The sequence below is a fragment of the Mustela nigripes genome, chromosome 1 (assembly GCF_022355385.1).
Source record: "Mustela nigripes isolate SB6536 chromosome 1, MUSNIG.SB6536, whole genome shotgun sequence".
Taxonomy (NCBI): Eukaryota; Metazoa; Chordata; class Mammalia; order Carnivora; family Mustelidae; genus Mustela; species Mustela nigripes.
Window position 1 is genome coordinate 41925897 of NC_081557.1, and position 12884 is coordinate 41938780.

At 42.7% G+C, this 12884-nt stretch overlaps 1 protein-coding gene across 3 annotated transcripts in view; it reads left to right on the plus strand.

Annotated features, from left to right (window-relative positions):
• DENND2B (DENN domain containing 2B) overlaps window positions 1-12884 on the plus strand; it is a 150984-nt gene that overhangs the window by 17664 nt on the left and 120436 nt on the right. The window lies entirely within an intron of this gene.

The following is a 12884-nucleotide window of genomic DNA, read 5'->3' on the forward strand; positions in this document are numbered from 1 at the left end:
ATCTGAGTTTATGCGATGGATAAATTTCTTAAGCCCTAACAGATATTTCTTTTTCATATTCTCAAGAAGTCTCACTTTGTTAAATAATTTCAGATTAAAAAAATACTTTCTCTGAGACTTTCATATGCATCTCTTGGCCTTAATTTATCCTCTGTAAAACTGGAAGAAATTCAGATTCGGTTTTTTCCTATATGCAGAGTTTTTTCTTTATATTTCAAAGATATGAAACTGTCATAGTGTTAATCTGTGGTTGTTGATTTTGTTTAGGATCCTATAAATCTTTTGAATTTGGGCCAAAATATTTTCTGGACAGTTTGCTTCTTTCATTAAACTTTTAATTAGAGATCTGAGACCATTTGATCAAAGATTGCTCTTATTTGCAGGGTGTTCTCTGAGCTGCATTCCTTCTTATGATTTTCAACTTGTACATTCTTGAATCTCTCTTTTGCTTTCATTCATTTCTGCATATTATATCTTTTTCTTGATTAGCTTTTGGTAGCATCACTTGTGTTTTTATTACATTCATATCTATTCATTGCTTTAGGATGGATCTTCTGTTTTTACATCTTGGACTTGTGTAGTCATTATGATGGTCTCTTTCATCTCCTTGAGAATCAGTGCCAACTGCTTTGTAAATTTGATTGATTGATCAAGTGTTTACTGTGGAGAAGGCATTCCATTACAGGGATTAGCTTTGTTTTTCTTTCCTACCCTAAGGTTTTTTTTTTTTTCTTTGCTTATATTTTTTTCCTGTATTTTCATTTTTCTAAGTTCACTTGTTGATTCCCCTTTCATAGTTTCAGACTATTTTGTTTGCTCTGTATTTACTGAGATTGGTGAGAAGTCCTTTTCAATATATCGAGATACCATTTCAGCCACATTATAAAGGGTTAAGGAATTGAGGCATTTTTTAAAATTTTATGATGGTGAATTTAATTAATGATCACCTAATTAATTACAAATCCCCCATTTTGGAAAATGACTTCGTAAAGGGAGAAATGACATTCCAAATTCCCAGTTCATCTTTGTTAATATGAACTTGAAGGAAGAGCCCTATGATGACGGGAGAAAGCTCTCTACCAAGACATGGCTTGGCTTGTGCCTGAGAGGCTCACGGCTTGGGCATGCTTCTGGAGAGCTTGCCTACTGCCACTGCCTCCAGGCCAGTGAAGGCAGGGGTACTCATGCTGTCTTTTTTCTCAGTCACTCTGCTCCCACTTGGCCATTGCTATTATTCATGCTGACTCTTGCCATTTCTGTGTGAAAACTCCCCGGATAGCAAGCAAAGGAACAAGTAGAAATATATATTTTTTAAGATTTTATTTATTTGCGAGAGAGAGAGAGAGAGAGAGAGCACAAGCAGGAGGAGCAGCAGAAATAGTTTTTGATTATAGATAACTGTGTCATTTTGGCATATAACTCGGAAGGAGTGCAAGGATTGATATTGGTATAACAAAATTTCTTTCATTCCTATCTAGTTCTTTATGTGAAAATGTTTCTTGGCCCTTGCAACTAATAGACTAAAAATGGAAAAATTAATGCATTTATAATAAAGTTTTACTGTTTGTATTTAATAAAAATTTGTACTATTTTTTTTTGATCAATTACATAATAGTAGTAAAGGTAAGGAAAGCTCAATCCAAAAGAAATTTTTTTTGAACATTTAGAGTTTATAATTACAGATTTGAAAATACATGTATGAGATATCTGGGCGGCTCATTCAGTTAAGCATCTGCCTGTAGCTCAGGTCATGATCCCATGGTCCTAGGATTAAGCCCCATGTCCAGTTCTCTGCTCAGCGGGGAACCTGCTCCTCCCTTACCCTCTGCCTGCTGCTCCCCCTGCTTGTGCTCTTTCTGTCAAATAAATAAATAAGATCTTTTTTTTTTTTTTTTAAGATTTTTATTTATTTATTTGACAGAGAGAAATCACAAGTAGTCGGAGAGGCAGGCAGAGAGAGAGAGACGGAAGCAGGCTCCCTGCTGAGCAGAGAGCCCGATGCGGGACTCGATCCCAGGACCCTGAGATCATGACCTGAGCCGAAGGCAGCGGCTTAACCCACTGAGCCACCCAGGCGCCCGATCTTTTTTTTTTTTTTTAAAGAATAGTATATTAGTTTTATCTTAAAAATGTCAATATTTGTAGCGCCTGCGTGGCTTAGTTGGTTAATCATCTGCCTTTGGCTCAGGTCATGATCTCAGGGTCCTGGGATGGAGCCCCAGAGCTCACCAGGCTCCCTGTTCAGTGGGGAGTCTGCTTCTCCCTCTCCCTCTGCTCCTTCCCCTGCTCATGTTCTCTCTCAAATAAAAAAAAAAAAACTTTAAAAAAGTCAGTATTTATAAAATATCAATTTCTGTAATATGCTAGAAAGCATATCTCTACTATTTATGATGCAAAAATATAGTTTTTAATTTAAACATCTAGGAAGAATACTTGTTTTGTAAAATTCATTTAGGGTAATATGACAAACATTTATAATACAGTGTGATATAAGTGATTATTAACAAGAGGAAAAGGAAGAAAAATAAGGAAAAGATGTAAAGGATGCGCTAGGATTAGAGAAAGCAACCAGACAAGGTGCTGTTGGAGCTGAAGCTTGGGGGACTATGGGAGTTGGCTAGCAAAGTAAAGGTGGAAAGGAAGGGGACACAGTGTATGCAAAAGATGTAGAGGTATAAAAGAACATGGAGAGCTTGGGGGGGATGGCAGGAATGGCACGAGCAGGATGGTGATTTACAGTCAGCCTAACAGTGCACTCTGAGGACCTGGAAAGCAGAGACGATGGGGCCAGGAGTGGGGGTGCAGGCAGGTGATAGTGGGAATAAGAGTGATCCATTAATTTTGCTTTTTCCTAGTGATTGTTTCTCATACTGGTTGTCTTCCGGACATTCTTAAAACTGTAGAGATTCTTGTTTATATTCTGGGAGGGAAGAAAAGAGAGGCCCAGCCAGGGTTTATTCCTCTTACAGGTTTTGTATCTCAGTAGTGATGGTCAGGCTAAGAATAGTGCTAGAGGCCAAGGCTTCTTTCCACATACTGGCCACATGTTTGATTGAGGCGTTCCTCAATTAAATTTGTCATTAAAAAGGGTGACTATGTTTTTGGACCCAAATTTGAGATCCTTGGGCCAATAAAAGATTTCCCCTCTGATTTATGAATTTATGTGAAAAACTTTTACAAACTTCCATAAATTAAATCAAATTTAACTAAATCAGCCTTATTATAAAGAATTCTACTGTATAAAATTTCTCTGGTTCCAGAAAAGGTAGCACATAAGGTCATTCTTCTGGCCCATCTGGGAATTCTTTTGCTTTTGTTAATAGAGAATCTCCCCATTATAGGGATCCAAATAGGAGTGCTGTAAAATAAGACTGTATATAGTCCTGAGGGGGAAAAAAAAATATTTGTTCCACAAAGTGGTGGAGCCATGATTCAGTGTTTGGGTAGAGCAGATTGAATGAATTCTGAAAAGAAATCATCAAAGGGTTGATTTGATACCACACAGAAACACGAGGTGGTGAGATGGGTAGTTTTTCCACGTTTTAATATTTTCCAGGATGACACTGAAAGCCTTGCCCTTAGAGAACCTTAGAGAACCTTGGCCTCAAGCCAGCTAATAATTCATTCTTCCAGGCTCTTAAGAAGGAGAAATGGAAGATTTATACCATTTAGTAGATGCCGTGGGCCTTTTCTAGGAGAGCCTGGAAAAGAGTTGAGGAAAATCATGGGAGTATAACCAGCAAGGCCTTGCTCTTGGGGATGTGGGTGGGGCGGCAATAGGAGAGAATGGAGTCAAAGAAGTACTGAGTCAGTTCGGGAGACCTATTCTGTGCCATTCACTACTTAACGCTTTCATAAATCTCACTAATTGTCTCAAAGAGAAGAAGGTCAGGATTTGGAGAAATCAATTAACTTGCCCAAGATCCAGATTTTGAACCGAGGTTCATTTGATTTCAAAACCCTTTCCACTATACTGTCATGCTTTCTTGTGCTGAAATCCTGGAAAAGGAACAATATTCTGGATTGAATTAGGGAACTCATGGTATCCAGCTAACTGTTCAGAAAAACTCTGAGTTGGAGACATTTGGGGAGAGGAATAATGCTGTCTAGGAGAGAGGAATTGAGGGGAAACACTAGGAGTTCTTCAGATTGTCTGCTTCATAGAAAGGGATTTTGTGTGGTGGCATCTAGTCCTTCGTGGTGGCTTGGAGGAAGTGGCTCCTGAATTCATTTGCTGCCAGTAAGCCCTGTGAAGGAAAATGTGAGAAGACTCTAGGGATATGAGATTCACAAAACACAGTTTTTGTTTGTTTGTTTGTTTGTTTGTTTGTTTTTTGAGACCAACAGGGGGGTTCCCAGATTTAAAATTTTTTCTCAGGGTAAGAGGCTAGAAATAAACAAAAAACCCCAAACCTGTTATCTTCATATGCTATAAGGAAAGGCATTTGAAAACCAGAATAATAAATGGATTAAAAACAAGCAAATAAAATAGAATAAAAGGGCAATCCTGCCCAAGAAAGGACCTTATATTCATCCTGTACAAAATTAGGCTAGATTAAAATACTTTAAATTAAGAAAAGTTTACAATAAAATTTATTGATGTGTTTGTGAGTTTTGGAAGTTTTATTTGATATATAGCATTAGATGAAGCTTGACTGTCCAGTTGTTTCATAGTTTTTTTTTTTTTGTTTTGTTTTTTGTTTTTTAATCACAGTTATGGTTGGTAGTCCATTTCAACAGGTATATTGATGAAAACATTATTAGTAGTCCTGTAATTCACTCAGTGTGGAGTATTCTGGTGAGTGGAGAGAAGGAGTAAGCGCAGTTCTTAGGTTTCAGTTCTGTGGCCAGGCTAAGAAGGAAGCATAGTATTAGCTCTGGGGTCTGACTGGGGGAGGCCACACGGAGAGTGCTGGCTGCAAGGACCTTTCTACCTCTGATTCCCGTGTAGAGTGGGGCTGAGGGCTGCATGGGCCCCTGACTCCCCAGTATGGAACAGGTAGGAATTTATTTGAGAGGGATGCTATAGATGGTAAAAAACGTATCATGGCCTGGACCATATTTAAGGGAACCACTCCTCTAAAGGAATTATCCTGTTTGGTTCTCCAAGATAATCTAAAAGCAGAGGCATAGACAAAGGCCCATTGTTTTCTCCAGGGCAGCTGTTTATTGCATTGGTGCTAAGGAGGGGTGTGGGAAGCCTACAGGACTGTGGCCTAGGTGCTCGGATTTGGGGTGGTCCTGCTGCTCTGCCTGGTTGTTTTCTTCTGAGTCTCTATTGAGGGGCTCAGGGGCAAACTGCATTTTCCTCCAGGCAGTGTAGTCTTAGCTTTACCTTCTTCACAGTCTCCATGCCCTGGAGTTTCGGTGAATGCTGAGGGCCTGGGAATGGAATAAAAACCTAAATGCAGTTTGGGAATTCCCCAGCAGTCCTAGCCTGCCTCTCTTGTTCAAGGGAACACTTACCTTCTGCATTTCCAGGGCCATGCTGGGGGAAGTGTGTGCCTTGGCCTCTCTGGAGAAGGGCACATTAGCTTCCCCGGCCTGTTGACATTAGTTTGGTCCTTTCTGCCTTGATAACAAATGAGGCCTTGGATGGGGGATTTCCCTGCTTCCATGGAGGTCACTCCTTCCTTTTGTCTGCTTTCTCAATTTTTCTACCTGGAGAAGAGCTCTCTCCCCACCCCCACCCCATTCTCCACCCTCATTATTAAAATACTGTCCTTGACTTAACTCCTTGTATCCTAGCTTTGGCCTAGTGAATGGATCAGTTCACAATCAGGAAGCAATTAATCTGTCTTCTCAAATTCTCTTTTGCTGTGTTCTTTCACTTAATCAGATCTTTTTTTTGTTTGCCTGTCACTGCCTTAGGCGTCAGTACTCTCCCCTAAGAAAGGGTTGTCTTCCAAGCCCTGTGGCTGGACTGCTTCTTGGTTCTTGTTGTATGGATGCAGGATTTCCTGGTTTTTTGGAATGTCTTGGCTGCTCCAATCAAGTGTAAACTCTTTGAGGCTAAGAGCTCCAGGTTCACTTTTTCCCTTTCCTCCAGTATGTGTTGTGGCACGTGAGAGGAGAGGTGGGCCCTATGGGGAGCATGACCACCAGTGGCAGACTGCCAGTGAGGCTACCTCAACCTTGCTCTCAATGTCAGCCTGTCCAGCCAGAGCACAGACACAGCTATACCCCCACTGAGGCGGACTCCATTGTGTGCTGGACCATGGCTCACAGTAGGTACAAGACGGGCAGTAGTAGAAGCCTGCTTCAGAACTCTGTGTTTCTTTGTGCTAACTTCCCTTTTCTTCTTGTTCATTTGAACCATCCTGATTTCAGAGCTTCTGATGTAATTGAGGGATCTTATTTGACCATCGAAGCGTTTTCTTTCTTAAAATGTCCTTGGAAAGCTCTAGTAAATTTTACTTGGTGGTAATAACTTTTGCACTCTGTTCATAGCTTTCAGATTTGGGGAGGCTTTCTCTCTTGGGTTATTCAGGTAGGATTATTATTTTTTTTTTAAATCAGTAGACCTTATTCTGTACAGTGACTTCTGTTATCCCAAGTCTTCCTTCAGATTGATCTTGGGTCTTGTTCTCCTTCTAGAAGAACCTTGTTTGGGTCCCTTGAGTTCCCTTCCAGTTCCACTGATGATGCTTTGTGCTAGTGGTTCTTTGCCTCTAGCCTGTCTTCCTCTCCTTGAGCTTCTGGTTCCTATCTCATACCCATAGATTCCTGTCTACACTGCTTGGTACTGTCATGTATTTTCTTCTGATTTCTGTTTGGTCAGTTGTTAGATGACAGCCTATTTACATTCATATTTAGATCTAGGATCCTATTTTTAAATCTCAACTTTTTTTTTTTTTTTTTTTAAATCTGATTCCCTGCCCCTAGCTTATCTTCAGTTTAAGCCTGGGTTTTCCTTTTGTGCCACCCATCTGCTTGTCTAGCAGTGGTCTTTCCTTCAGTTTTCCTGCGTGCTGCGCCTACCTCACTCCCACAGTCTTCCCCTCCAGCATAGATCACAAAGGAAATATTTAGTTAGTCTCTGCCAAACATTCTGGCTGTGTTGTTTTGCTTAAGAAGACATGCAGATAAACTGTTTTGATTCTTGGTCTTGGTGCTCTAGGGCAGATGTTCTCCTGAAGCGGAGGTATTGTGGTCAGTGGCAAGAGTGCAGGAGTTCGGAGAATTGGATTCTAGTCCCTGCTGCACTACTAATTTGTGGTGTGATATTGTGCAAGGCACATTTCTATGTCTCAATTTCCTTTTGTCGAAAGAGACCTTAGGATAAAAAAGACAGGAAATCTGGGGACATGAGCTGGGAACCCAGCAAGTAAGTCTGGGGATCAAGGAGAGAGTGGAGAGGCTGGAGGTAGAGAACCATTACTACGAGTATCATTAGTGGAACCAAAAGGAAATGCAAATTCAAATGCAGATAATGTATATAATCACTTTGAAAAAGTCTAAACTGTGATAACAAAATGGTAGAAAAAATTTTTTTAAAGATTTTATTTATTTATTTGACACACAGAAAGAGATCACAAGTAGGCAGAGAGGCAGGCAGAGGGAGAGGGGGAAGCAGGCTCCCTACTGAGCAGAGAGCCCGATGCAGGACTCAGTCCCAGGACTCTGAGATCATGACCTGAGCTGAAGGCAAAGGCTTAACCCACTGAGCCACCCAGGTGCCCAAAATGGTAGAAATTTCTTGACCAGGATGACTTCAGGAGATCATTGCCTTGTCCATCCCTGGGCTTGCTTTGGGTCCACACCTGTTTGCTGTCACCCTTGGGATGTGGGAGGATTGGCCTTCTGTGGGTTTGGTTCCAGAATTCCACTTCCTACCTTCTACCTCTTTTATAACCCCAGGAATATTTGAAACTCAGCCCAGATCCTCACCTGGCTTTGATTTTATCATCATGTGGAGAATGGTCCTTGGAAGTTGTAGTTTCCAGTAACCTTAAATGTTTCCTAACATGTCCAACTTCTGCATTTGTTGATCACTCCTTCTGTGCATGGCTGTGTTCCAGTTTTTGTGCCCTAAAGGTGATTGCAGCAACGAAGGGGGGAATCTGGGGGATCCTATCACCAGGAACTAGGAAATAAAAGTAGACAAAAGAACTGAGAGATGCCCTCTTGGTGTTCATGAGAGGCAGGTATGTGAAGGAGAAGCAAAGTGGTTTAACATCTTCCTGTGTAAACCACAGCCCCCATGTACGCATACTCAGATAGGCAGAGCTACATTTTTTTTCTCCCTTATCCCTACCAGTCCCCTTCTGAAATAATTCTGGGATTTTATCAGATTTTGCCTTTCTCTTTACAGTTAAAGGTTTCCATTGGTTTCTTCAGAATGAGTTGGATGAAGACAGCGTCCAGAGTCTTTTGCTGTCTTGGGATCCTTTGTCAGACATAATCAGCAGAAACTTTCCTAAATGAGTGCTGAGGATACTTGTTTCTGCGGGGTTAGTGAGAAGTTTTAAGTTTCTGGACCACTATTGCTATGCCCAACCCTGGGAGGCTCTTGGCTGCTGAAACCCAGAACTGAGTGAAATAGTTCTGGGTGTGGAGTTACTTCATCGACTCTATATACTTTCACCTGGACCTTCTTTGCTGTTCTGCAGTTATTTATCTCTTAGTCCTTTTGACGTACACCAGAGTGCCCATCCCTTATTTGTTTTGCATTCTGTAAGCTCTGACTCCCTCTTGACCCTGTATTGCAAATGAGGGCAACCTCTACTTTACTGGGACTTAGAGCTGGGTTAGAGCTGGGTGACTTAGAACTCTGGGATAGTTCCTGTTCTTTAGACAGCTAGGTACTCCAAATCATCCAACTCTGAGGGAACAGGCAGTAAGCATTTCCTGTAAGCTTTGTAGTTCATTGAGAATGTCAACATCATCTTGGCAAAATAATGGTTTGGCTTTGGGCTTGATAAAGGTTGTGAGCCCATGTCTGGCTATTTGGCACTTCTCCCCATCCCATTTGGTGTTAAACCAAATTTTCCAAGGAAGATGGCCCACCTGCTAGCTGTCAGGTGATGCCTGGTGTGCCCTCTGCCACCCCAGTTCTGGATCCTCATGAGCCCTCTGGCTTCTGTGTTTCTCATCAGTCATAGCTCATACTGTCACCCTCAGGTAGGTGTTTTTTAAACCCCACTCGTATCCTCTTTAACCCTCTTCCATCCTCTTTCTCTCCTGTTTTGCTTGGTTACCTTAGGAAGTACCCTCCTTGTCCCCTTGCCTCTTTGAGTGTGGAGGAAGAGCTAGCCCTAATCATAGCTGAGAAGCATGACGTCAGAACCCTTTGCAAAGGAAAGTCAGACATTTGGCAAAGAAATTAGGTGGTGTGAAAAATCAGTGCTATATGTCCTGTCCTTGTTGAATGCCTTTTGAAATCTCTAAAAATACCTATCTTTTTTTTTTTTTTAAAGATTTTATTTATTTATTTGACAGAGAGAGATCACAAGTAGGTAGAGAGAGAGAGAGGAGGAAGCAGGCTCCCTGCTGAGCAGAGAGCCCGATGCGGGACTTGATCCTGGGACCCTGAGATCATGACCTGAGCCGAAGGCAGCGGCTTAACCCACTGAGCCACCCGGGTGCCCCTAAAAATACCTATCTTGTAATTAATCTGTCCTCCTTCTAGGACCACAATTTTGGATATGTAAAAATTATTTAGTTTTATTTCTATAATGTTTTATTTTACTTCTAGTATTTACATAGGTTTTTTTTGTAGGTTTATTATATATCAACAGTATTTTGGCCATATTATTCAGTAATGAGCTTATCTGGGCATCCAGCTACCATGTCTAATATTATTTCTTTGGGAAAGATCTTCAACTCATAAACTGATAAAGGAGCGATCATAGTCTTCATGCTTTGGCCCCTGCTGGTACTGGTGCCTTGGAAGGGGCCAACTGTATTCCTGTCCTATTGAGAGGGAGAGACAGCTGCCAAGGCATGCCTAGAACTGAAGCAGGAAGGTGTGGTCCTGGTCCTGCCTTTTATCTGAGTTTCTCGGAGGTAGTTAGAGGTGCTGGAATCTGCCATGCCTGCCTTGGCCTAAGCTCTTTTTCTCCCCACTTTGTGTCACTTCAAGAAGTACTTTAGCTTAAAGACTGAAGAATTACCCCTACTTTGAAAATCATGGTCTAATTATGACAGGACCACATTCTTTAAACATGTTGTTTGGTGGAGTTAATTGAATTATCCCCTCTTATTTTTGAGTGGGAAATAAAACATTCTTGTTGTGATGCTGTATCAGGTCTTAAATGGAAAGCTCCTAGTTTGAAGCTGTGTACATTTCCAGCGGGAGAAATCTGCAGCCAATTTATGAAAACTGAAGATGTCCCTGTGCTCTGGGTGTAAACTGCCGCATCTCCTCATGGAATGAACAGTTCAGGAAAATGAGACAATTTTTTGAATAAAATTCCAAGCTCCATTAGGTTCCAAGTGACTGAGAATTTCCTGTTGGAGTGGGAAAGCTTATCCCTGTGTTTTTGCCTGGTATGATACAGTGTGTATCATTTAGTTCTAGAGAAGTTCCTCCAGAGCTGATTTCCTCTTTCTTTCTCTGGTGCCCAGGGGTGGGTTGAGCTCATTTTGGTCTCATCTCCCTGAAAAAGCAGCATGTATTTTGGTCAAGGTTTGAGAATAAAATCTGTAGCCTCAGGGCAGGGTGAGACTAATGGTTCTTCCAAGTAGCAAACCTTTCACCTCTGCTTCATTGGTACCAGGCTGTTGTAAGTAACTGTACTAACCAGCTACAGACGCTTATTGTGCAATTCTGAGGTGAGCATGGGCAGAATCCCAGGGGCTGGGAGGCAGACATGTGGCTACCAGAGAGGTGACATCAGCTGGTTTCCTGGTGCTGTGGAGGAAGGGGAGATTCCGGGTGCTCAGCCACCTTCCCGCACGTGGTGGGGGGGGCAGTCTCAGGCAACCCGCTGTCCTGTTGGCGGCCAAAGCCTTTGCTTGGGAAAAGCCTTCGTCTCATTCTTAGCCTATCCTGTTCCCGTTGGGACCTGAAATTGGAAGGGGTCTTGCAGTCTTGGCTATGGGCACAAAGCTCTGAGGAGGGAATATGCATGTGTGTTTCTTTGTGTCTGTGCATTCTGTGTTAATGCTAACAGCTGATGAGGGTTTCCAAACTGAGGGTTGGATATGAGATGGGAAAGCATTATCTGCCTTCTTTAGTATCTTTATTAGGAATTGCCCTTTTCTTGGAACAGAAAGCCTTTTAAGATTTAACTAGCTTTTTAAATTAAAGTTATCTGATTATTTTTTGATACTCTTAATACGGACACTTCTAAAAAGAAGACATTTCTAATTTCCTTTCTGAATTCTGCTCCTTCCTCTAGCTTATCCTGGGACAGACCCTCACAAAGCCATAATAGGTGACAATTGGTTAAAGCACTTCTGCAAGAAAGGTCTTCCTTTTTGCTTAGCCTTGCCTCGCATATGGGCTTCTGGGAACTGCGGTGGGGCTTCTTGGGAAGCCTGCACCTCATAGTAGGAATGGAAAAAGTTTTATGATTTCTGAAGCATGACAGAGAGAGTAGGGAATAGAGCAGGGAGCCATTGGAGCCCGTGAAGCCCATCTGCTTACCAGCTTTACTTTCCAGTCAGATGTTGGGTACCCCGTCTGGTTCCACCCTCCTCCCCTAAGAATGTGGGGAAAAATGAAGCCTCTGGATAGAAAGCAGGTGATAAAGCCATCAGCAAAAGCTTACACTACGAGGTTCAGACATCCCCACCCCAGGCCTGCCTTGAGTTTTTCTGGGGCTGTTGGTACCCTAGGGTTTGTTTCTGAGACTCTTGCTCATATTCAAATGTAGCCACTGCTCACTAGAAGCCACTTGGGGCCAGCCCAGACTTGTTCTACCTGGGTGTCTTCCCACGGCTGTACTTTTCTCTTCTTTTGGGCTTTCAGATATGGGGACCTTCAAGGTCTGTGAGCTGCTAGAGCCCTTCTGAGAGCCTGGATCATCCCCTTCTGGGCCCCGGAAGCTGTGGTAAGCTCTTGGTTTCCTTCTTAGCTGGCACTTCCCACTGTCTACATTCCTTTCTGGCCAGCCGTCTGCCTCTAGGGCTCCGCGGGGTGCCGTTGCTTCAGGCCTCTGTGATGCTGAGTACTAAGGCAGTTCCACGGAGGCCGGTCACTGGAGATCCCCAGGAGTTGGAAGAAATTGGAAGCTGGAATTGCCGTTTCTTGCTGTCCTGGAGGAAACAGGAGCTCGCTTTTCATGGGCTATGGTATGGTACTGATTCGTCTTAAAAGTTTCCAGCTCGCTTCCCTGTATCCTTGCCACTCTGGGAGGGAGGGTGGAGGGAGATTGGTGCTGTTTTCCTTGATCTTGCACTGGAGACGGGTGCAGCAGATGCCATTTGTGAGGAAGGAGCTCAGAGGCAGGCGAGAGGATCTGTATTCTGGTTGCCATATAGCTGGCTGTCTTCCCAATCAGGGCATGTTGATGCCCAGTGGTTCATGTTGGCATCTCCTTGTCCTTAAAGACAGGTGCCACCTTTACCTGTCAAAATCTTTTTTTTTTTTTTTTTTTTTTTTTTAAGATTTTGTTTATTTATTTGACAGAGAGGTAGTGAGGGCGGGAACATAAGCAGGGGGAGTGGGGGAGGGAGAAGTACTTCCCAGTGAGCAGGGAGCCCGATGTGGGGCTCGATCCCAGGACTCTTGGGATCATGACCTGAGCTGAAGGCAGACGTTTAACAACTGAGCCACCCAGGTGCCCCTTCACCTGTCAAAATCTTAACAGAGGGCACCACCGTCTGCTCCTGTAAAGTTGAAAGGACCCAAAAGAGCATTAAAAGGAATGAATATGCTGGGCAGAAGATGAGCCTGAGAGAGAAGTTCCTTGCCTAGGTACTACCCAAGGAGGGGG